This window comes from Hibiscus syriacus, unplaced genomic scaffold, assembly GCF_006381635.1.
Source record: "Hibiscus syriacus cultivar Baekdansim isolate YM2019G1 unplaced genomic scaffold, ASM638163v2 tig00002511_pilon, whole genome shotgun sequence".
Taxonomy (NCBI): Eukaryota; Viridiplantae; Streptophyta; class Magnoliopsida; order Malvales; family Malvaceae; genus Hibiscus; species Hibiscus syriacus.
This window is the reverse complement of record NW_024061932.1, coordinates 5,253,165-5,276,543: the sequence shown is the minus strand read 5'-3', so window position 1 is coordinate 5,276,543 and position 23,379 is coordinate 5,253,165. Positions and strand designations below refer to the sequence as shown.

Sequence of the window (23,379 nt, the reverse complement as noted above, 5' to 3'; positions counted from 1 at the left end):
ATGAAAGGGAGTTACTCTTACGTATACAGGCAAGCAAGGAAGCTTAATTTAGTGGAAAGGTTTGACTACATTTTCATATTGTCGGGTTGACAAAGTGTTCATGTTCATTTATTGTAAGACAAGTTGAAAATTTGAGCAAGCATATTGTTGAGATAAAATCACATTTAAATCTGCAATCAGGTTTCAAATAGCGGTTTGCGACCGCAATAGCGCTCGTGAAATAGCGGTAGCGCTTACGTCCGATATACCGCTACACCCGCAATAGCCCCTGTCTACAAAAATCAATGTGATCATTGAATTATTTTTCATCTAATGTCGCCTTTCAACTTATAAAATAGATCCAATGTGGCCCTTTGACTAATGTTTTTCGTCGTTAAACGTTACAGTGCTAATATAACAGTTCAAGATATTGACGTGACGATCCACGGTGACTAATGATGTGATAGATAACATGACAAATTGACTAAATTGATTTTCTGGTCTGAAATTCAGGGCTTATTAAAATTTTTAAAAGAATAAAAAATATTTAAAATTTAAAATATAGAAATATTCAAAAGAAAACTTAAATATAAAGTAATAAATATAAAAATTAAATTGTTAAAAAATTAAATATATGTTTTAAAAATACTAAAAATAGAAATTAAAATGACGCTTAAAAATTGTCTAATATGATTAGATTTGTGTATTGATGCGAGTAACTTACGGTGTTTCCTAGTTATATATAGATACAAAAATTTATAAGTCTCGACTAACCCAGTCAGAGTACTTCACTACTTTGATATAAAAATTGATGATATGATCGTGTATCAGATGTATATATTATATATACTATTATTTTTAAATATGTTTTTTTATTTTTTTATTTATATTTTTATCATTTTATAGTTTATAATATATATTTAATTTTTTAATAATATTTTTAAATATATATATATATATATATATATATTTAATAATTTAATTTTTGTCTTTAATGTTTTTGAATATTTGAATAATTGAATATTTTTATATTTAAAATATTAAATTTTTAATTATTTTTATAAAAAAAATTAAACAAGTCCCTGAATTTAAAAAATATTAATTTAGCCCACGAATAAGACCAAAAAATAAATTTATCTCATCTGCCATGTCATCAGCCATTCTGACTGCCATGTCAACGCTATGAACCGCCACATCAGCACTCTAACGGCTAACAACGGAAAACGTTGGTCAAATGGCCACATTGAGTCTATTTTCAAAGTTGGATGGTCACATTAGCTGAAAAAATAATTCAAGGGCCACATTAATTTTTTTCGAAGTACATAGGTCTCTGATGCTTTTAAATATTGGTGAAGAGATAGACTAAATTGAACATAAGATAAAATTTAGAGTTTAAACTATGAAGCCTAAGGAATTTAAGGACTAGTAACATAATTTCACCATTTTCTTTGGTATACAAGTAGAACGAGAGTGTTGGTTATTCAAACATTAAACGAATATGTTCGTAAATGCTAAACGAACAAATTTAAACACATTAAACATATAAATGAATATGATACTGAAAATTTAAACGAGTATAAATGAAACATAAACACTTTCCACATATGTAAATATATCCCCCGATATCTTTTCTGAAGGCAAGTTTAAGGTCTATCGAGTGAAACTGCCAAATTTTTAGCTTCTGGATTTTCCTAAATTTATCACTAAAACACCTCTAGAGGGAAATAGTAAGCAGAATGAACATCATCTTCCACCAGATGGGAAATGATAAATATTAGTCCCTAATGATTTTTCGCCAATAATTGTTGGACCAGGGTTGGATTCAGTGTCAAAATCCAGTTGTAGCTGCAGTAAATCCTCCATGAACACACTCAAGTTGAAGACTTGCATCAGGTTACATCCACAATTTTCATCTTTTGTCCCATGTACTATTTAACACCAGCTAATTATTTTGTATAATAAACATGACTCTCTAAACTCATTGAGTGACTTTAGTGATTAAAGGAGTGTAATTCTTCCTTGAAGTTTAGAGTTTGACCAATAGAGTCTGTAGGTGCGTGTATTGTTAGTGGCTAAGAAATATTATAAACAAGAGAAATAGTGATGAAGATATTCATTTTTTTTCATTTTTATTTTATTTATATTATTATAATTATAATTATAATTATAATTATAATAATTATTATTATTAATATATTATTTAATATTACAAGCCCAAATGGAAGCCCAATTACAAACAGTGGCCCAGATCCAAAATCCTACAGTAAACCCTAAACCCAATTTAGGGTTTGTATCATCCAGCTGCCGCCGCTCAAGCTTCAGCCGTTGGATTTGGTTTAATCCAACGGTCCACAGTTTGCCAGAGGAAACCCTAGGGTATCAATACCCTAGGGACACGTCCCAGCGCCGCCGTAGATTCCAGAAGACCACGCGGCGCTGCTTCAGTCTCGCCGCCACTCCACCGCTGCCACGTCCCAACCGAAGGCTCCAGAAGCTCCAACGCCAGCCGTCCACGCCATGGCTATGGGGGTGAGTCACCACTGGTAGTCCGGTGACTCACCGAAGGGTAGTCTATTACCCGGTCCGATGACCACACCGGTGATGGCTATAAAGCCATCACCCCATCTGCAAGCAAGAAAAAACCCAGAAAGAGAGACGGAGAGAAAAACAGAGAAACAAAATACTAAAAAAAAATACTACCAACGATCTCAGCAGCAAAGAAACAGAAAAGAAAGAAAAAAAAAGAAGAGAAACTTACCGAGGAAGCCCCGACCACCGGACCTCACCAAAACCTTCGAAAAACCGAAGGTATATTTCTTAGATTTGCTCCGATCGGGAGCCGTTTAAAGGAAAAAGTCATCGGGACCGTCATTAGGACGGTCCGATCTATGTTTTAGTATATAAAAAAAATTTCCGGCCACCGAAGACGGTGGCCGGCGGCGGTGGCTGGCGGCGGACGAACACCGGCAGACGGATGTCGGCCGTCTGATTTCTCTCTATTTTAGAGAGAAGCGAGAGAAAAATTCTCTCTCTCATAGAAGAAAGAGAGAGGAAAAATAGAGAAATGAAGCTGGCCCTTCGGGCCAGCCGGGTTTGGGCATTAAATAGCCCTTCCCAAACGACGCCGTTTTGGGGAGGGCTATTCGTGTAATTAAAGAATAGTTAAATCATTTCCGTAGCCATCTAGATTTGTAAACTTTACATTTTAGTCACTAAATCAAGTTTATAATCTGTTTTAATTCAGATCTTTAATTTTAATTTTATTTATTTTAGTCCTTTATATTAAAAATAATATATTTAGGATAAATAACAGATTTAATCCCTTAATTTTAATAAATGATATTTTAATCCCTAGTTTATATTTTTAATTTATTTTATTCTAAAATCTGAATTTTAGATAATTTTATTTTAGTCACTAAATAAATAAAATAAAGAAATAGCATGTTTAATCCCTATAATTTTGATTAATTATGAATTAGGTTTTTAATTTTACTTTTACTATAATTTAGTCATTTATTTTAAATGTTTTCATTTATTGCTTTTAAATATATCGTTCTAGTTGTATTTTTATTTTTACTTGTTTATATTTTTAAATATTTTTATTAAATATATATATAATAATAATATTTATTTTTAAATAAATTATTTTAATATTTATTTTTCAATATCGAAGAAAAGGACAGTCTTAATACAACTGGATGTCCTATTCTGGTATTTTAAAATTTAAAAATTATAAAAAATATTATTAAACTAATATTTATCAATATCAAAGAAAAGAGCTGTCTTAAGGCACCTAGAAGTCCTTTTCCGATATTTTTAAATATGTTTTATAATTTTGAAATAATAGGATTATAAATTAAATATATTTTGAATTTTTAATATTTTTAATAATAGAGACAATTTATAATTAAAAAGTACCAATTTTGGGCGTTGTAGGGGTGCTAATCCTTCCCTAAACGTAACCGACCACGAATCCTTTTTTATTATTAAAAAGAACGAATTTTTGGTTATAAACGCAGATCAATTTATTTTTTATTGGTGTTTTCTTAAAACTCTTTTAAAAAAATAATGTTTAGGTATTCGACCTACCTAACCCAAAAGGCCGATGGCAACTCCCAAATTATTTTCAAAACCATTTATTCACATAAATTTTCCCGCCAAGTATAATATTTCGTGCCCGGACAAAAACCGGTTACGACAGCTTGGCGACTCCGCTGGGGACCGGTCAAACTTTAAAATCAATTATAAATTGTCTCTATTAATTAAAAATTAAAAGTTCATATATTTAATTTTTAATTCTTTCTTTTCAAAATTTTTATATTTACTTATTATTTTCATAATATTTATATGCTTTATTTTATTTGCAAGTATTTTATTTCATTATTTATTTTTCTGTCAAAGGTTTGAGCATTTCTCCTCACACACAACACTTGCATTGCATAACATAAAGCTCTATAATTGAGTTGTCCCTTTTAAGTGGGAGTGAAAGCGACGTCTTCGTGAGAATTTATTCTCCGTGTCAGACCTAGCAAGTAACTTTCGGGGTTCATATACTCTATGTTTTTCGTGAGAATTTATTCTCCGTGTCAGGCATAGAGAAATGTATCCCCTCGAATTGAACTCGATCCATTTTAGTCTGTGATGGACTAGGATTGAGGGTTAGCAACCCAAGGGGGCACTAACAAGGACAATTCGGGTACCTTTATTCTTAGATCTGAAACCCTGCATATAAATAACCCTAGAAACTCTTCCGATCTGAAGTCATGCCAAAATTTTGTCCAAAATAGGTGTACACACAGGAGAAATGAATTCTAACTTTCTTGTTTATTTATTTTCTTTACTGATTAAATTACATGTATATTTAAATTATTTAAATTTAGAAAAGCATGTTTAAATAAAAATATTTAGGTAAATGTTATTATTAAATTTCTTTATTATGTAAACTAATTTATTTTCTTTTTGTGTGTTCTTTATTTTTCTGTTTGCATAGCATCATACAGGATAAAAGGCATTGATCCTTGTGTTAATTGTCACATTGGAAAGCCTTCATCCATGGATAAAAAGTGTTCAAACCAAGTAATTCTAAACTCAGAAGTAAGACAGTGGGCTGAGGATTTACAAAGACAAGAAGGAGACAGTCTGCAGGATGATTATGTATCTGACTTAGCCAGTTATGCTCCAGTTTCGCTAAAAAGAAATGATATGCAAGATTTGCGAAGTATTTGGGAAAGTTGGGATTCAAATAAAAAATTGTAGTTTTATCAGACTTACGGAGACATCCCATATTTGCTATATGTTTGAAGTTGATGATGAATTGCTCAGAGCCCTAATTCAATTCTGGAATCCAGGGTACAATTGCTTAACTCTCAATAAAGAAGATTTGGTCCCTACTATTGAAGAGTACACAACTTTGTTACATATCGAAGGGGCTTTGGAGAATCGAATCTATTCAAAGTCAATTAAAACTCAACCATTTCGAGTTAAATTAGCAAAGATTGCCGGGGTACGAGAAGAATGGGTGGTATCCCGTACAAAACAAAAAGGCGAAAGCGAAGGCATTGCTTGGACCAACATTAAAGAACTTATTCAGAGTCATCCAGATGTTAAAGTACGATTCGATTTATTTGCTCTGGGTATGTATGGTATGGTTATCTTCCCAAAAGTATTGGGATATGTTGAAGCTGCAGTGGTAGATTTGTTTGAACAGCTACCGAAAAAGATTAATCCTGTTTCTGCAATCCTAGCAGAGACCTTCAGATCGTTAAATGCTTGTAGAAAGCTAGGAGGTGGACGATTCTCAGGGTGTACCCAGTTGTTATATGTTTGGATCCGTAGTCATTTCTGGAGGACAGAAAAGGTTTCATACCGACGATTTAATACGGATTACTCACCATTAAAAGAATTTCTGGAGCAGGAATGGCCGAAAGAAATTAAGAAAGATATGTGGATTAATGCCTTTCGAAATCTGCAAAGCAATGACATTGTTTGGCGAGCCCCGTGGCAAATACAAAGAGAATTCTTTTACAAATGTGGAGATTACAACTGGATAATGCTGCTCGGATTATGGGGAGGAATTGGATATGCACCACTTCTGGTCATAAGACAGTATGAAGGTCGTCAATTTGTACCTGTCACTGCTGGATTACAGTCGTCTGAGTTTGCATTCCACAGCAAAAATTATAAAAGAAATATCATGGAAGCCGTTACAGCTTGGAAAACAACTTTTTGTATCCGAGCTAAAGCAGAAAAAGAAATGCTAACTCCTGATTATGAAGAATGGAGATCTGCCAGGAAAAATGAAAATATTCCTCTACCAGATCAAAAAGAGGATATCTCTATGGAAGATCGCATTAAGGTGGTTCCATCAGAGATTGAAATCCTGAGAGCTGAGTTTAAAACAGAAAGAGAAGGCTGGTCGAAAGAATTAGAGCAAATGAGACAAGATAAAGCTATGTTGGGTGTTGACATTGACTTTCATTCATCACAATGTGCAATGTTGAGAAAAGATAAAGAAAAAGTTGATGATGAATTCAGAGCATTACAAAAAAATTATCAGGAGTTATATAAATCCCGGAAACATCAGATCAAGCCAGGCAATAATAAATGACCAGAGAATTGAACATCGAGAAAGTCGAGTTGAACATCTAAAGGGAAGAAAGCCATCTACTCAAAAGCCTTGAGAAAGGAAAGCAAAAATGAAGATTTTGAGGTCGACAGAAGAGAGCGAATTATAAACACAAGCTGAACACCGCAATCATGAATGAAATGCAAGAAAGGGATCGGCCAAGATTTAGAAGAATGAAGAATGACATCGTTGATAAATTTGAAGGTGAGAAAAATATGTTCAAAGGATTTGAACTGAAATGAACCAGCTGATTGCTGAACTTGAAGTCAGAGGCCAAAAAATGGAAGAATCCATATTGAAAGAAAAATGGGAGCTAAAGAAAAAATTTCAACACCAGACTTGAGGTAGAGCAGGAAGTAGCTAGCAATTGGATGCAAATACAGAAACAAGGATGTTCAAATCCAAAGCTTAATCAAAGAACGCAAGAAGCACAAACAAAACTTGAAGAAGATCTGGATCAATCTAGAAACAAAACTCAGAGTTTAACGCTTACATTTTGCAACTTGAAGAGTCATTATTTCAAGAAAGTTCTCTAGGACCTAATGATCTCAAGAAAGTATGAGGAAAATGCTTCACGAAGACGCATTAGAGATCTTGAAAAATTAGCACAATTGTCAGTCAGAATCACTGAGTTAGAGCAAACTCTTGAAGGAACGAATGAACAATGGCAAAAGTCACTGATTTCTATGTGAAAGAAGTGAAGAAAGATAATATGGTGTTCGAGGCCATGGTTCAAATGAGCGAAGTTGCTAGATATGTTGGGGAACTAGCTGTTGAAGCCAAAATAATTGAGCACGTTGATCCAGTTTCTAAGTGCGGAAAGAAGGTGTCATGGTTAATGAAAAATTATAGAGCTTAATAGAAAGCTATGCCTTATCTGTAGTTATGAATTATTATAAAGAAACTTTTGTATGCCGATGAAAGTTGTTCTAGACAGTAAACTTTTTGGGATCAACCTTTTTTGCATACATACATTTTGCATACATTCATCATTCATTTCATAATTTTCTTTATGAATAATTTTATTATTTTATTTATTAAGATAAAATTCATTAATTAAAATTGGAAAAATAATATTAAAAGATTTTTCAATCGCATTATTCTGGCCAAAAGAAAATACAACATCACTACGGTACTAGACAAGCTACTAAAGAATTATGGAGGATAAATACAACGTATTGAGGAACAACATAATAAAGAACAAGCAAATGAGAATGAGCTGGAGAAAATTGAAGCCATATTGCAAATTCTCAAGACAGTATGATGCAGAAAATAGAGGACATGTTTAAAGACAGGCTATCATTGGAAAATGCCTGAAAATCATGTATCTTTCGACCAAGAACCTATTTATCCTCTAGTTTTTCCGCCAGAACCAATTTATCATTCTGTACTACACCTATACAAATCAATGCTCGTACATCAGCATTTCAAGAAGCCAAACCACGAAACCAACAAGTGGATCCTGCATCTTCAGCAAAAATCCGCTTATATCAGATGTGAAAATAGGGGATTTTAATACTGAGCATTTGATCCCAGATTTGAATGAGCTAAATGAGAAACAAAAGTAATGAAGATTGACCAGACAGATCAAGAGCTTAGAAAACGAATGAAATCCGTGGAAATAACTGAATCATTTATGGGTTTGACGCCAGTGAGTTGAGTTTGGTTCCAGACTTAATCCTCCCCATCAAGTTCAAGCTCCTGAATTTGATAAATAGATGGTACTACATGCCCTTCATCCCACATTACTATGTTTTGTCGAAGAATGGCAGGATATGTGAAGGATGAGAAATTGTTAATTCACTGTTTTCAGGATAGTTTGACAGGACCGGCTTTAAAATGGTATAATTGACCAAAGCCACATTAGATCCTGGAAAGATCTGGCTAAAGCATTCTTAGAGCAGTACCTCCACGTACAGACATGGTTCCTGATAGATGGACTCTCCAAAATTTGGAGAAAAATAATGAAACATTCAGACAGTATGCCCAGAGATGGCGTGATACGGCAGCCCAAGTTCAACCACCGTTGTCAGAAAAGAGGCCACAGTAATGTTTGTCCATACATTGAAGGCCCTTATTTAAATCATCTAATGGGGAATGCAACCAGAAATTTTGCAGATTTGGTCATTTCTGGAGAACTCATCGAAATGTCTTGAAAGTGGCAAAATTGAATCAAATGAGGGTCTAGTTCCAAAAGACCTATGTACCGGAAAAAAGAGAATGAAGTTAACAATGCAAACTCTTACAACAAAGATTCATCGAAAGTGTTACAATAACCCAGCCAGGGTTAAGAAGAGGAAACAACACTAATCGAGCAGATTCCAGAGGATCTCGAAAGGAATGAAAGGTTGTCTTTTACACCTCTACCAGTACCATATGCTGAGATCTATGATTTGTTAAAAGCAGATGTCATACGGCCCTATCCTTGGTTCCATGCAACCACCATTCCCTCCTTGGTATGATACAAAGGCACACTGTGTTTACCATGAAGGAATCACGGGTCATTCTATTGAAAACTGTTTGGCATTCAAAAGGTGGTCCAAAATTTGATCAACACTGGAAAGTTGGAATTCAATACACCATCTGCATCAATCATCCATTGCCGAATCATGGAGATAAAACGTGAATGCAATTCAGGAAGAGAACAGAAAGAAAGCAAAAACTGACATTTCTGAAATAAATCTCCTTTGTTGGGTATTCCAACAACTCTCTTTAGCGGTATAATTCCACACAATTCAGGCCAAAGCAGAATGAAGGCAAGAATTATTGTGAATCATCGGAGAAAGGGCATAAATTCAACTATGTCCTGTTTAGGGATTTGGTGCAAAATTGATGAACAACAGAGAAATAGAATTCTTTGAAGAAGAACCGGGAAAAAAGAGGATGATTTGCTCATAAGAGGATTCTAAACCTAATCAAAGAATAAATGATCCTGTGATCATTAATGTGAAATCATCTACGGCGATTCCTGCACCAATAAAGCCGAAAGTAGTTATCATCACTCCTCTACCATTTCCATACAAAGATACCCGCAGTGTACCTTGGAATTATACTACCAATGTTTCAATGGTAGGAGGATCTGTTTCTCTAGAAAAAACAGAAGAGAAAATACAGAGTTTGGATACAACATCGACGTCTGAAGCAGTGAGCGAAGTCGGTTTCTTTACGAGAAGTGGGAGATGTTACTCTCCCGAAACATCCAATGCTTCATAACAAGTGAAAGCAAAAGGAAAAGCCATGGCAATACCTCAGAAGGTATTCAGGATGAATCCCTTCCAGCATTAATGAGCCTGTGACAGAAAAACAAGCTCAAGAATTTTTGAAATTCTTGAAACATAGTGAGTATAGTGTGGTTGAACAACTACACAAACAACAAGCGAGAATTTCTATTCTTGATCTATTGATGAATTCAGAAGCACATAGAAATGCTTTGATGAAAATTCTCAATCAAACATTCATCCCTGAAGATATATCCCTCAATAAACTTGACAGAATTATGGGACATATAGCCGCTGACAATTACATAACATTCACGGATGATGAAATACCGGAAGGCGGAATGGGGTCAGTAAAAGCTTTGAACATCACGACACATTGTCATGGTCATGTGTTACCAGGAGTATTGATTGACAATGGATCCGCTCTCAACTTGATGCCTCTAGTCACACTTCAAAGAATGCCTGTGGATCAATCACACATGAAGAGTTATCAGAATGTAGTGCGAGCATTTGATGGTACTCAAAAAGAAGTGCTTGGGAAAATGGAAATACCGTTGTTAATTGGACCAGTCGTGTACAATATTGACTTTGTGGTGATGGACATCCACCCTACATATAATTGTCTATTAGGGAGGCCATGGATTCATTCAGCAGGAGCCGTTCCTTCTTCATTACATCAGAAATTGAAATTTGTTGTTGATGGACAACTAATATGCGTAGGAGCTGAAGAAGAAATCATTGCGTCGGTAACAAGTGATGTTCCATATATCGAAACCAATGATGATGCTCTTGAATACTCTTTCCGAGCTCTTGAATTTGTAAATGCAACCTTTATTACAGAAGGAAGCAAAATTTCATATCCCAGATTGTCTGATTGCACCAAAATGACGGTACAACAAACTTTAGGCATCGGAGCTAAAGCTGGGAAAGGTTTAGGAAAGAATCTTCAAGGGATTTCAGTTCCTGTCAGTATAAAGATGAAGAAAGATCGTTTTGGGCTTGGGTTTAAGCCCAATTTTCAGCAAAAGAATAAGAGATGAAAGGAAAATGTGAAGACAGAAAGGCAAAATTGAAAGGGGGAGAAATCCTTTGGAAACACATGTCATTCCCACAGTTGAAGACCACATTCAGATCAGGGGGAACGATTAATGTAGAACAGCAGCTTGTTGAAGCCTTTAAAGAAGAAAAGTTGAAGAAAGATCAAAACATAGTTGAAGAAGCTATGAATGGATTATTTATCAACATGATCATGAATGACAACAAGACTGGCAAATACTTGGATATGATTCGCCCATGTTTTCCTGGAGAAACACTCAACAATTGGACCACTGAAGATCTTCCAATAGTTTTTAATATTAACGCAGAGTAATATTCAGAACTAATCTTTATGTTTAGCTCAAAAATATGAAAACTTTTTGTTATCTTGTAAAAGAAATTATGTTAAATATAAGAAATTTTCTTTAAAATTTTCAGATGGCAATCATTCTTTACATTTTCTTACATTTTTACATTTATTTATATCATAAATTTACTATATTCTTTCGGAAATATGTCCGACTTAAACTTGCAGGTGTCACCATGTTAATAGCATGTTTATTCCTAAATTTAATCAAGAGATAAATTTAGAGCAACCTATATGTCTGGAAGAAATCAATGGGTGTGAGGATGAACTGGAATGTGATGTTCCTACTGAACTATTAAGATTGGTAGAAAAAGAAGACAAACAAATTCTACCTCACAAAGAAGAGATTGAGACTGTGAATTTGGGAACAGATGAAGAAATAAAAGAGGTGAAAATTGGCACTACTCTGACAATCCAGATAAAACAAGAATTGATAAATCTCCTTCAAGAGTTCAAAGATATATTTGCCTGGTCTTATCAAGATATGCCTGGTTTAAGCACAGATATAGTGATACACAAGCTTCCAATCAATCCAGAATATAAACCGGTCCAACAAAAGCTCAGACGAATGAGGCCAGAAATGTTGTTGCAGATCAAAGAAGAAGTGATGAAACAGATCAATGCAGGTTTCCTACAGGCATCTAAATACCCAGAATGGATAGCCAACATTGTTCCCGTAACAAAGAAAAATGGAAAAGTTCGAATGTGTGTGGATTACAGAGATCTCAACAAAGCTAGTCCAAAAGATAGCTTTCCATTACCCCACATAGACACATTGGTGGACAATACTGCAGGACATGCATGGTTTTCATTCATGGATGGTTTTTCAGGATATAATCAGATAAAAATGAATCCTGAAGACATGGAAAAAACAACATTTATAACCATGTGGGGCACATTCTGTTATAAAGTGATGCCATTTGGATTGAAAAATGTAGGGGCAACGTATCAAAGAGCCATGGTAACTTTGTTTCATGACATGATGCACAAAGAGATTGAAGTATATGTAGATGACATGATTGCCAAATCCTGAACTGAAGAAGAACATATTCAAAATCTGAGAAAGCTTTTCCAGAGATTGAGGAAGTATCAATTAAAGCTCAACCCCGCTAAATGCACTTTTGGGGTAACTTCTGGAAAACTTTTGGGATTTGTGGTCAGCAAAAAAGGAATCGAGATTGATCCAGATAAAGTAAAAGCAATTCAAGATCTTCCACCACCCAATACAAAAAAAGAAGTTCGAGGCTTTTTGGGAAGATTAAATTATATATCTCGGTTCATTTCTCAATTAACTGACAAATGTGATCCAGTGTTCAAATTACTTCGAAAGAACAATCCTGAAGTCTGGAATGAAGAATGTCAAGAAACTTTGGATATTATTAAGAAATATTTATCCAATGCCCCAATTTTAGTATCACCAATGCCTGATAGACCATTAATTCTCTACTTGACGGTCTTCGAAAATTCGATGGGATGTGTACTAGGAAAGCATGATGAATATGGAAGAAAAGAAAAAGCTATTTATTATCTGAGCAAGAAATTTACTGATTGTGAAATTCGATATCCACCAATACAAAAATTATGTTGTGCCTTGGTGTGGGCTACTTGAAGACTCAAACAATATATGTTATACCATACTACTTGGCTGATATCAAAACTTGATCCTTTGAAATTCTTAATGGAATCACCAGCTTTGACAGGCAGAATGGCTAGATGGCAGTTATTATCTGAGTTTGATATTGTATATGTCAACCAAAAAGCAATAAAAGGAAGTGTAATAGCTGATTTTCTAGCCAGTCGTGTATCAAATGATTATCAGCCTTTGAGTTTCAATTTTCCCGATGAAGATTTGTTGTGCATATCCATGAATGAAGAAGTCAGAACAAATGATACATCTGCATTTTGGAAGCTTTACTTTGACGGAGCATCTAATGCCTTGGGACGAGGAATCGGGGCAGTGTTAATTTCTCTAGAAAATGTTTATTATCCCTTTACAAGTAGACTGGAGTTCTTCTGCACCAATAACATGGCAGAATATGAAGCTTGTGTCATGGGATTGAAAGCAGCTATAGAAAGAAAAATCAAATGTCTCAAAATATATGGAGATTCATCGTTAGTGGTGTATCAATTGCGAGGAGAATGGGAAACAAAAGATCCCAAATTGTTGGAATATCGGAATTTTACCCTCGAATTAGTGAAAGAATTTGAGAGAGTTACCTTCAATTATCTCCCTCGAGAAGAAAATCAAATGGCAGATGCTTTGGCTATATTAGCTGCTATGTTTCAAGCAACTAAGAAAGTTGATATGATGCCAATCAAAATGCAAGTATATGAAATTCCTGCACATTGTTATAGTGTGGAAGAAGAGGTAGATGGTAAACCATGGTATCATGATATTCTGCAATATATCAAAAATCAAAGTTATCCACCAAATGCATCTGAAATTGATAAAAGAACCTTGAGAAGAATGGCTGCTGGATATTTTCTTGATGGCGAGATTATGTATAGAAGAAGCAATGATCAAATGCTATTGAGATGTTTAAATACCAGCGAAGCTCGAAGCATCATTAAAGAAGTACACAGTGGAATATGTGGAACACATGCAAATGGTCTTTCCATGGCCAGAAAAATAATGAGATATGGATACTATTGGGCTACCATGCACACATATTGCATTGATTATGCAAGGAAATGTCATAAATGCCAGATATATGCAGACAAGATTCATGTACCCCCATCTCCTTTACATGTAATGACAGCACCCTGGCCATTTTCTATGTGGGGAATAGATGTCATTGGTGCAATTACACCAAAAGCATCGAATGGACATTGTTTCATTCTTGTGGCAATTGATTATTTTACCAAATGGGTTGAAGCTGCTTCATATGCCAATATTAAGAGGTCCACAGTCTGTAAATTCATAAAGAAAGAGATAGTTTGCCGGTATGGCCTACCAGAAAGGATCATTACAGATAATGCTCTGAACCTGAACAATAAAATGATGACCGAATTTTGTGCACAGTTTAAGATCAAACATGCAAACTCAGTGGCATATCATCCAAAGATGAATGGGGAAGTTGAAGCAGCAAATAAGAACATCAAGAGAATCATTACAAAGACCACTGAAACTTACAAAGATTGGCACGAGAAGTTACCTTTTGCTTTATATGCATACCGAACTACTGTTCGAACATCTACTGGGGCAACATCGTTTTCTTTAGTCTACGGGATGGAAGCAGTCTTACCAATTGAAGTTGAGATTCCATCACTTCGAATATTGAGAGAAATAAAATTGGATGAATCTGAATGGATTCAAGCTAGATTTGATCAATTGAACCTTATTGAGGAGAAAAGATTGAAAGCTATTTGCCATGGATAGATGTATCAAAAACGGATGATGAAGTCTCATGACAAAAAAGTACATCCAAGAGAATTCCAAGAGGGTGATCTAGTACTAAAAAAGATCTTGCCTATACATAAAGATTTCCGTGGGAAATGGATGCCTAATTGGGAAGGGCCATACGTTGTAAAAAAGGCATTTTCCGGAGGAGCATTGATCTTAGCAGAAATGGATGGAAAAATTCTGAGAAATCCAATAAACTCGGATTCTATCAAGAAATATTATGCTTGAAGAAAAAAGAAAAAAAAAGAAAAAAAAAGAGAGAAAAAAGAGAAAAAAGAAAAAGGGGGGTCAAGGTGAAAACCCGCAAAGGGCATCTTGTAACCAAGGGAAGGATTTGAGTTGAAAACCTGAAAAGGCAGCTCAAATGCAGGTTGATATTAGGCATCTGGCAATTGAACCCTCTTAAGATTTTGACAGTTTGGAAGAAACTTCACATCTACAAGCATTTCGACAACGTTTGAGATCTTCCAGACAAAAGCTTACATCATTTCTCTAAGTTGTGTCAACTTGATTAATTTAGAAATACTTATGCTTATAATTTGTTGAGACATTTGAATTTTTATCATTCTTATGCTTGCCAGAACTTTGAATACAATTCTATCTATTTCAAGTTCAATTTATTTGAGATTCAATTTATTTTCGAAAATTCAATTTATTCTTTTATATGAATTAACATAATTTTGAAATAATTTAAAGATTTCTGAATATCACTTTATGTTAATACCTTTTAAAAGCATGGAATGTAAAGTAAGCAAATCATCACCATCTTAAAGCCATGAACAACAAGATTGTTACACGAGATACAACCAATAACAAGGTCGAATTCGACAACTCTACTCATCAATTGCTCCAACCGATCACCATTCAGTTCTTGCACATCTGTTTTCAAAGATATACTAAGACAGTAGAAGGTGACCTCTGCAGCGCTGATTCCAGCAAAAAGAAACAAGACATTGATATCACTGGGAAACATGTCTCTATACGGATCCTTGTGTATGGTTTTTAAGGAAAACTAGAAGCATTTCCACCTCATCAGGTTCAAGTGGAGCAACTTTATTCCTTCCAACTCATAATAGATTCCATTTTCAGCACTCATCAAGAACATACTTCTGGACACTTGAAGGGGGCTCTTTGTCATAAGCTTTAGGAACCTTAAAGATCCTTTCTGTCAATTTGGCACTTCCTGTACATGTTTGTAAACAGTTCAACTTTGTTCTTAGATTCCAAGAAAGCCATCATTTCTTTGTCAATGGAAAAGTATCAGCACATAGAGGAAGCAGAATAAGAGAAGATCTGTTCTTAATTGGCAGAATTATGAATATAGCTTTTTTTAGTATAGTAGCATGAAAATGCTTTGAATCTACAAAATATGGCTCTACATCTAATAAGTACTGTGACATCCCAGTCTAATCATTGAATTTGAAAGATGAATGTGCTCATAGCATCTTCTGGAAGTGTTCTTTGAGTTATCTGATCTGGTTTGGCAGAACCAGTTATTGAATTTGAAAGATGAATGTGCTCATAATATCTTATGGAAGTGTTCTTTGAGTTATCTGGTTTGGTAGAACCAATCATTGAATTTGAAAGATGAATGTGCTCATAACATCTTCTGGAAGTGTTCTTTGAGTTATCTGATCTGGTTTGGTAGAACCAATCATTGAATTTGAAAGATGAATGTGCTCATAGCATCTTCTGGAAGTGTTCTTTGAGTTATCTGATCTGGTTTGGCAAAACCAATCATTGGATTTAAAAGATGAATTTGCTCATAGTAAAAATAAGGAGACCCAATAGCATCTTCTGGAAGTGTTCTTTGAGTTATCTGATCTGGTTTGGTAGGAACTACAGAACCAATCATTGGAATTAAAAGATGAACTTCATGATCATTTTCATTAAGAAGCTTCTTTTCAAGCTTCCTCTGCTTCTTCCTTTTCCACAAATCATAGCCCAAGTTTCGCCTTTGCTTGTAATTGGGATCATTGCATAATGGCTTCCTATCTTTTACCGGAAGAAATGTGTCAGCAGCCTTAGCCATTTGAGCAGCACATATAAAATTTGCAATGGATGAATCTGGACCACATATCTCCATGGCTATTGAAGTTTCAGCCTCTGAGAATCCCATTTTTGTCAAGTATAACAGTTTATTCTCCTCATCAGAATCAGAATTCAAGATTTCTTGGTATTAAAAGAACTATCGATATCTGTGAAATCATCTTGAAAGGACATTTCATAATCAAATGAGTTGTTATCAGAATCAACATGTCACATGAAGGCAAGCTTTTCAAGAGCCTATACTATTGAGTTTTATTCTCAATAGGTTTGGTGACATTATATCTACATCTACATTTGTCAAAGATGATAGATTCTCTGATTTGAAGAAGAAAGATTTATTAGGTTTCTACAACTGAAAAAATACTCAGTTCACCAATATGAAATCAAATAACTTAACAATCATGCATCATATTTAGGCATTTGCAAAAATAGGTGCATTTTCATTCATTATCATCCATGTTGAATTCTGACAGGAATTTCAAAGATTTTAACAAAGATTTAAATTCATTATTCAAGGAATCAATAGTGTCAGTTCGAGTTCATAATGAGAAGAACTCATCTGAAGAATGATGAAGAAGTTTATAATGAGAAGAATTTGTTCAACCTTTTGATCAAATCCATCACTTGATGGATCAACTTTTCCAGTTCGAGTTCATAATGAGAAGAACTCATCTGAAGAAGGATGAAGAAGTTCATAATGAGAAGAATTTGTTCAACCTTTTGATCAAATCCATCACTTGATGGATCAACTTTTCCAGTTCGAGTTCATAATGAGAAGAACTCATCTGAAGAAGGATGAAGAAGTTCATAATGAGAAGAATTTGTTTCAACCTTTTGATCAAATCCATCACTTGATGGATCAACTTTTCCAGTTCGAGTTCATAATGAGAAGAACTCATCTGAAGAAGGATGAAGAAGTTCATAATGAGAAGAATTTATTCAACCTTTTGATCTAATCCATCACTTGATGGATCAACTTTTCCAGTTCGAGTTTATAATGAGAAGAACTCATCTGAAGAAGGATGAAGAAGTTCATAATGAGAAGAATTTATTCAACCTTTTGATCAAATCTATCACTTGATAGATTATCTTTTCCAGTTCGAGTTCATAATGAGAAGAACTTATATGAAGAAATAGATGAAGAAGTTCATAATGAGAAGAATTTGTTCAACCTTCTGCTCAAATCTATCAATTGATAGATTATCTTTTCCAGTTCGAGTTCATAATGAGAAGAACCCATCTGAAGAAGGAAGAAGAAGTTCATAATGAGAAGAATTTGTTCAGCTTTTTGCTCAAATCCATTACTTGATGGGTCAGTTTTTCCAGAGAATAACTTATTCAACCTTTTGAATGACTCTATCACAGAAAGAAAAATGTCAACATCATCCCCAGCGGAAAGTTCATAATGAAAAGAAATCACCTGACAGAGAGAGAAGAATTTATTCAACATCTCCATACTAATCAAGTGAAATCAAATGAAAAAAAAACTTATCATCTTTTCGTCTTTGCTCTATTCTTATTAAGAATAAGCAAAGAGGGGCAGTTGAAGATATTCATTTTTTTTCATTTTTATTTTATTTATATTATTATTATTATAATTATTATTATTATAATTATAATTATAATTATAATTATTATTATTATTAATATATTATTTAATATTACAAGCCCAAATGGAAGCCCAATTACAAACAGTGGCCCAGATCCAAAATCCTACAGTAAACCCTAAACCAAATTTAGGGTTTGTATCATCCAGCTGCCGCCGCTCAAGCTTCAGCCGTTGGATCTGGTTTGATCCAACGGTCCACAGTTTTCCAGAGGAAACCCTAGGGTATCAATACCCTAGGGACACGTCCCAGCGCCGCCGTAGATTCCAGAAGACCACGCGGCGCTGCTTCAGTCTCGCCGCCACTCCACCGCTTCCACGTCCCAACCGAAGGCTCCAGAAGCTCCAACGCCAGCCGTCCACGCCATGGCTATGGGGTGAGTCACCACTGGTAGTCCGGTGACTCACCGAAGGGTAGTCTATTACCCGGTCCGATGACCACACCGGTGATGGCTATAAAGCCATCACCCCATCTGCAAGCAAGAAAAAACCCAGACAGAGAGACGGAGAGAAAAACAGAGAAACAAAATACTAAAAAAAATACTACCAACGATCTCAGCAGCAAAGAAACAGAAAGGAAAGAAAAGAAAAAGAAAGAAGAGAAACTTACCGAGGAAGCCCCGACCACCGGACCTCACCAAAACCTTCGAAAAATCGAAGGTATATTTCTTAAATTTGCTCCGATCGGGAGCCGTTTAAAGGAAAAAGTCATCGGGACCGTCATTAGGACGAACACCGGCAGACGGATGCCGGCCGTCTGACTTCTCTCTATTTTAGAGAAAGCGAGAGAAAAAATCTCTCTCAGAGAAGAGAGAGAGGAAAAATAGAGAAATGAAGCTGGCCCTTCGGGCCAGCCGGGTTTGGGCATTAAATAGCCCTTCCCAAACGACGCCGTTTTGGGGAGGGCTATTCGTGTAATTAAAGAATAGTTAAATCATTTCCGCAGCCATCTAGATTTGTAAACTTTACATTTTAGTCACTAAATCAAGTTTATAATCTGTTTTAATTCAGATCTTTAATTTTAATTTTATTTATTTTAGTCCTTTATATTAAAATAATATATTTAGGATAAATAACAGATTTAATCCCTTAATTTTAATAAATGATATTTTAATCCCTAGTTTATATTTTTAATTTATTTTATTCTAAAATCTGAATTTAGATAATTTATTTTAGTCACTAAATAATAAATAAAGAAATAGCATGTTTAATCCCTATAATTTTGATTAATTATGAATTAGGTTTTTAATTTTACTTTTATAATTTAGTCATTTATTTTAAATGTTTTCATTTATTGCTTTTAAATATCGTTCTAGTTGTATTTTATTTTTACTTGTTTATATTTTTAAATATTTTATTCATAAATATATATATAATAAATAATAATTTATTTTTAAATAAATTATTTTAATATTTATTTTTCAATATCGAAGAAAAGGACAGTCTTAATACAACTGGATGTCCTATTCTGGTATTTTAAAATTTAAAAATTATAAAAAATATTATTAAACTAATATTTATCAATATCAAAGAAAAGAGCTGTCTTAAGGCACCTAGAAGTCCTTTTCCGATATTTTTAAATATTTTTTATAATTTTGAAATAATAGGATTATAAATTAAATATATTTTGAATTTTTAATATTTTTAATAATAGAGACAATTTATAATTAAAAAGTACCAATTTTGGGCGTTGTAGGGGTGCTAATCCTTCCCTAAACGTAACCGACCACGAATCCTTTTTTATTATTAAAAAGAACGAATTTTTGGTTATAAACGCAGATCAGTTTATTTTTTATTGGTGTTTTCTTAAAACTCTTTTAAAAAAATAATTTTTAGGTATTCGATCTACCTAACCCAAAAGGCCGATGGCGACTCCCAAATTATTTTCAAAACCATTTATTCACATAAATTTTCCCGCCAAGTATAATATTTCGTGCCCGGACAAAAACCGGTTACGACAAGTGAGATGAAGAAGAAAAGGTGAGGGCCGGTCAAAACGGTCTCAGATGGCCAAATGATGACAAAAAGCCGTTAATGGTCGACTGACCAGTTTGTTATGAATAGATACTATGTAGTTTATTAATTTGCTCCTAGTTTTGAGCTTGGATTCGACCGAGTATTGAATGCAGTTATTGTTGATAGTGAACAAGTGACGGTAATTGCAGCACCAAGAAAATCAATCAAACATTAGTTTTCTAATTATAAAAGAGTTTTCACTCGGAACCAGTGTCTCCGAGCGCCCTCCGCATTTTTTTTTTTATTAATCTATTGATTTCCACAATCTGTTTTGTATCATCATCCATTATTAACAGTAAAAAAGAAAGACGAAAATCAATTGATAAGATTCATTTGTTGAATATTGAAGGGATAAGCATCCAAAGGAGGGCCGTAGATAGCACGACGAGCCAGAATCGCATTAACAGCTTCCGTAGGATGAAAAGCGTCCCAAAACACGTACTGGTTTCTGTTTGTGCATGGATTCTCAAATGGAAGACATGTTATTTGCCCTTGGTTCCTCCCTATCCCACAGCATCCCCTCTCTACCACATTGAACCCTGCCATTTTTCTTCTTCTTAATTATATGCAATACTAATAATATATAGGGCAAACTACTCAAATAATTACTTAACTATGACCACATAACTTTTTTTAATGATCTTTCTGAACTTTCTTAATCAATTGATAGCGCACACACCCTGCAGTCATAGCTACTCGAACCCATGATCTCTAAGGAGAACAATATTCTCTTATGCTACTGAGGCCACTTGATGAGTTCAACCACATAACTATTTAAGTGGTTTCAATGTATCCACTTACCGTTACAAAACAAATGGTGTAGCTGATGTAGACCTCTGACTTGCCGTTAGTCAATAACAATCACATCAACACGTCGTTTGTTTTGTAACGATAGGTGACACATTGAAATCACTTAAATATTTATGTGATTATATTGTCAAAATTAAAAGTATGATGGTCATATCGACACCAACTCTATAATCAAGTGGTCATTTGAGTAGTTTACCCTAATATATAAGGAAAACATAAATGCAATAAATAGATTTGGTGCTTTGTTACCGTAAGTTGCAGGATTATTTAGTATTTCACCCACAGCACCGTAAGTATTGCCATATGCAACTACTGCACCTGGACGCTTATTTAGTTGATCCACCAATGATTTTAACCCTTCGTTGAATGTACCCAATACATTGTTCACTGAATCCACACATCTCCCCGGCGCCGCCTGTCCCGCCGCTCTTTGTTTCGGGATGCAACCGAGCGGTCCAATTCCGGCTATGAGCATCCTCCTCAGCCCTAGATTGTACAGTGTCTACGCCAAAAGATAAGTAAAAATCTACTATCAATTTTTATCTGCTAAAGGTACAAATCAACTCCTGAATTCATCAACTTTATCTAATTGACTCGTATTTTTTTGTTCAGTTTGTCTCTAAGACTTCAAACTATGCACATTTTAGTCGGAGTGACTGCTCCAGCCACTCCCTCGATCCATCGATGGGCATACAAATTTTAGTGTAAGAATAGTTGGTTTTTACCAGGAGTTGGGAGGCATAGCGGTTGAGAAGCATGTTGCCGAACTGTAGATTATTGTAATTGAAGCTAGAGGAGTAGATAGAAGGCATTAGGTAATTGTTGATGTAATCGTTACTCCCAAACACCAAAACGGCTACGGATTTCGCGAGGAAACTTGTCAAATTATCATTCCCTATCATTGTTCTTAGTTGATCCAATGTTGTTTCGAAATTCACTACTTGTTGGTTTAGACTATACCTTTCCCCCTGCATCCATCGCATACAAGGGAATCAATGATAATATTAGAACAAATTCATGGATGAGCATATGCTTTTATGATAAGGGCAAAAGAAAATACAAAAAAAAAATTAGGGAAGATGAATGCCTTCATCCCCTCTCAATCCATCATGAGCAAATTGATTTTGCAAAAAAAAAAAAAATACATACATAATGTTGGCCACTCTCACCAAGGATACCAACAGCTGCAGAAGCATAATTTAGCTCCTCTTGTGTTGGGATCCGCAAAGGGTGAAGGATAAGGGAGACCCATCATATCTCCTACATACACATTGTATCATATATAATTCAATGCTTATATAGGAATCTAAGAACAAAAATAGCGGTCGAGTAACATAATAACGATTGTTATATAACAATAGTGGTAGTGTTCGAAACCACCATTACAAAAAATAACTGTGTGAAGTAGAATCACATTAATAACGATGGATAATGATCATAATTTAATAGGTAGCGGCCAATTATGGCAATAGTTGGCCACTATTTTCTCTATTCTATTAAAAAAAATAATTCCTTTTCTAATAAAATCAACTCATTTAAAAAAATTCACAATCGTGATACTTACAATAACATTCATTTTGTCTATAACCTCAATAAATGCAATACGATAAAAAATACAACTGCTATCACAATTTAAATATATGAAAGGGCCAAAAAAAGAGTGAATATGAATAGTATACCAATGATGTCAACAAAGGTTTTTCCATTGCTAAATCTTCCGGTAGGCTGCATGTTGATATCGATACCGTAAGGGAAATAGTTAGATTTGGCAATGGAGTTGATGAAATTGTTGTTGCCCATGTCAACCAATGAATCTCCGAACACAAAGAGTGCTCGTTGCGACACAACTACTTGAATCAAAACAGCAAAGGAAATAAAGAAGGTTGAGTATGGTAGGTAAAGAATTCCCATAACTTCAAAATATGGATGTTGAAAGAGAATAATCGAACTCTTATTGTATAGATAGCTTTAGCCTTTCATGTGAACATTACGTGATGGTGAAGGCTAATTATATATCCGTTTTTGGAACTGACGAGTATAATGTGATTGGTTTTACCCCTTGTTTTCGGGTGCTCCTTTGAAGGTCAGTTTCTTCTTTTCCCCCAATCTTAACGTATTTTCTTTTTATTTACAAGTGATGGAAAACGATGGATTTTGACCTTTATGATATTATAATATATATATATATATATATATATATATATATTTGGAAAAAAATGTATCAGAGATCTTTGTACTTTTGGAAAAAAAAGTCAATGTGACCCTCAATTA

General features: G+C 34.5%; 1 pseudogene; it reads right to left on the bottom strand.

Annotated features, from left to right (window-relative positions):
• Nucleotides 1-20,613: 20,613 nt before the first annotated feature.
• Nucleotides 20,614-23,019, bottom strand: LOC120146217 (annotated as a pseudogene).
• Between the last annotated feature and the right edge of the window lie 360 nt (nucleotides 23,020-23,379).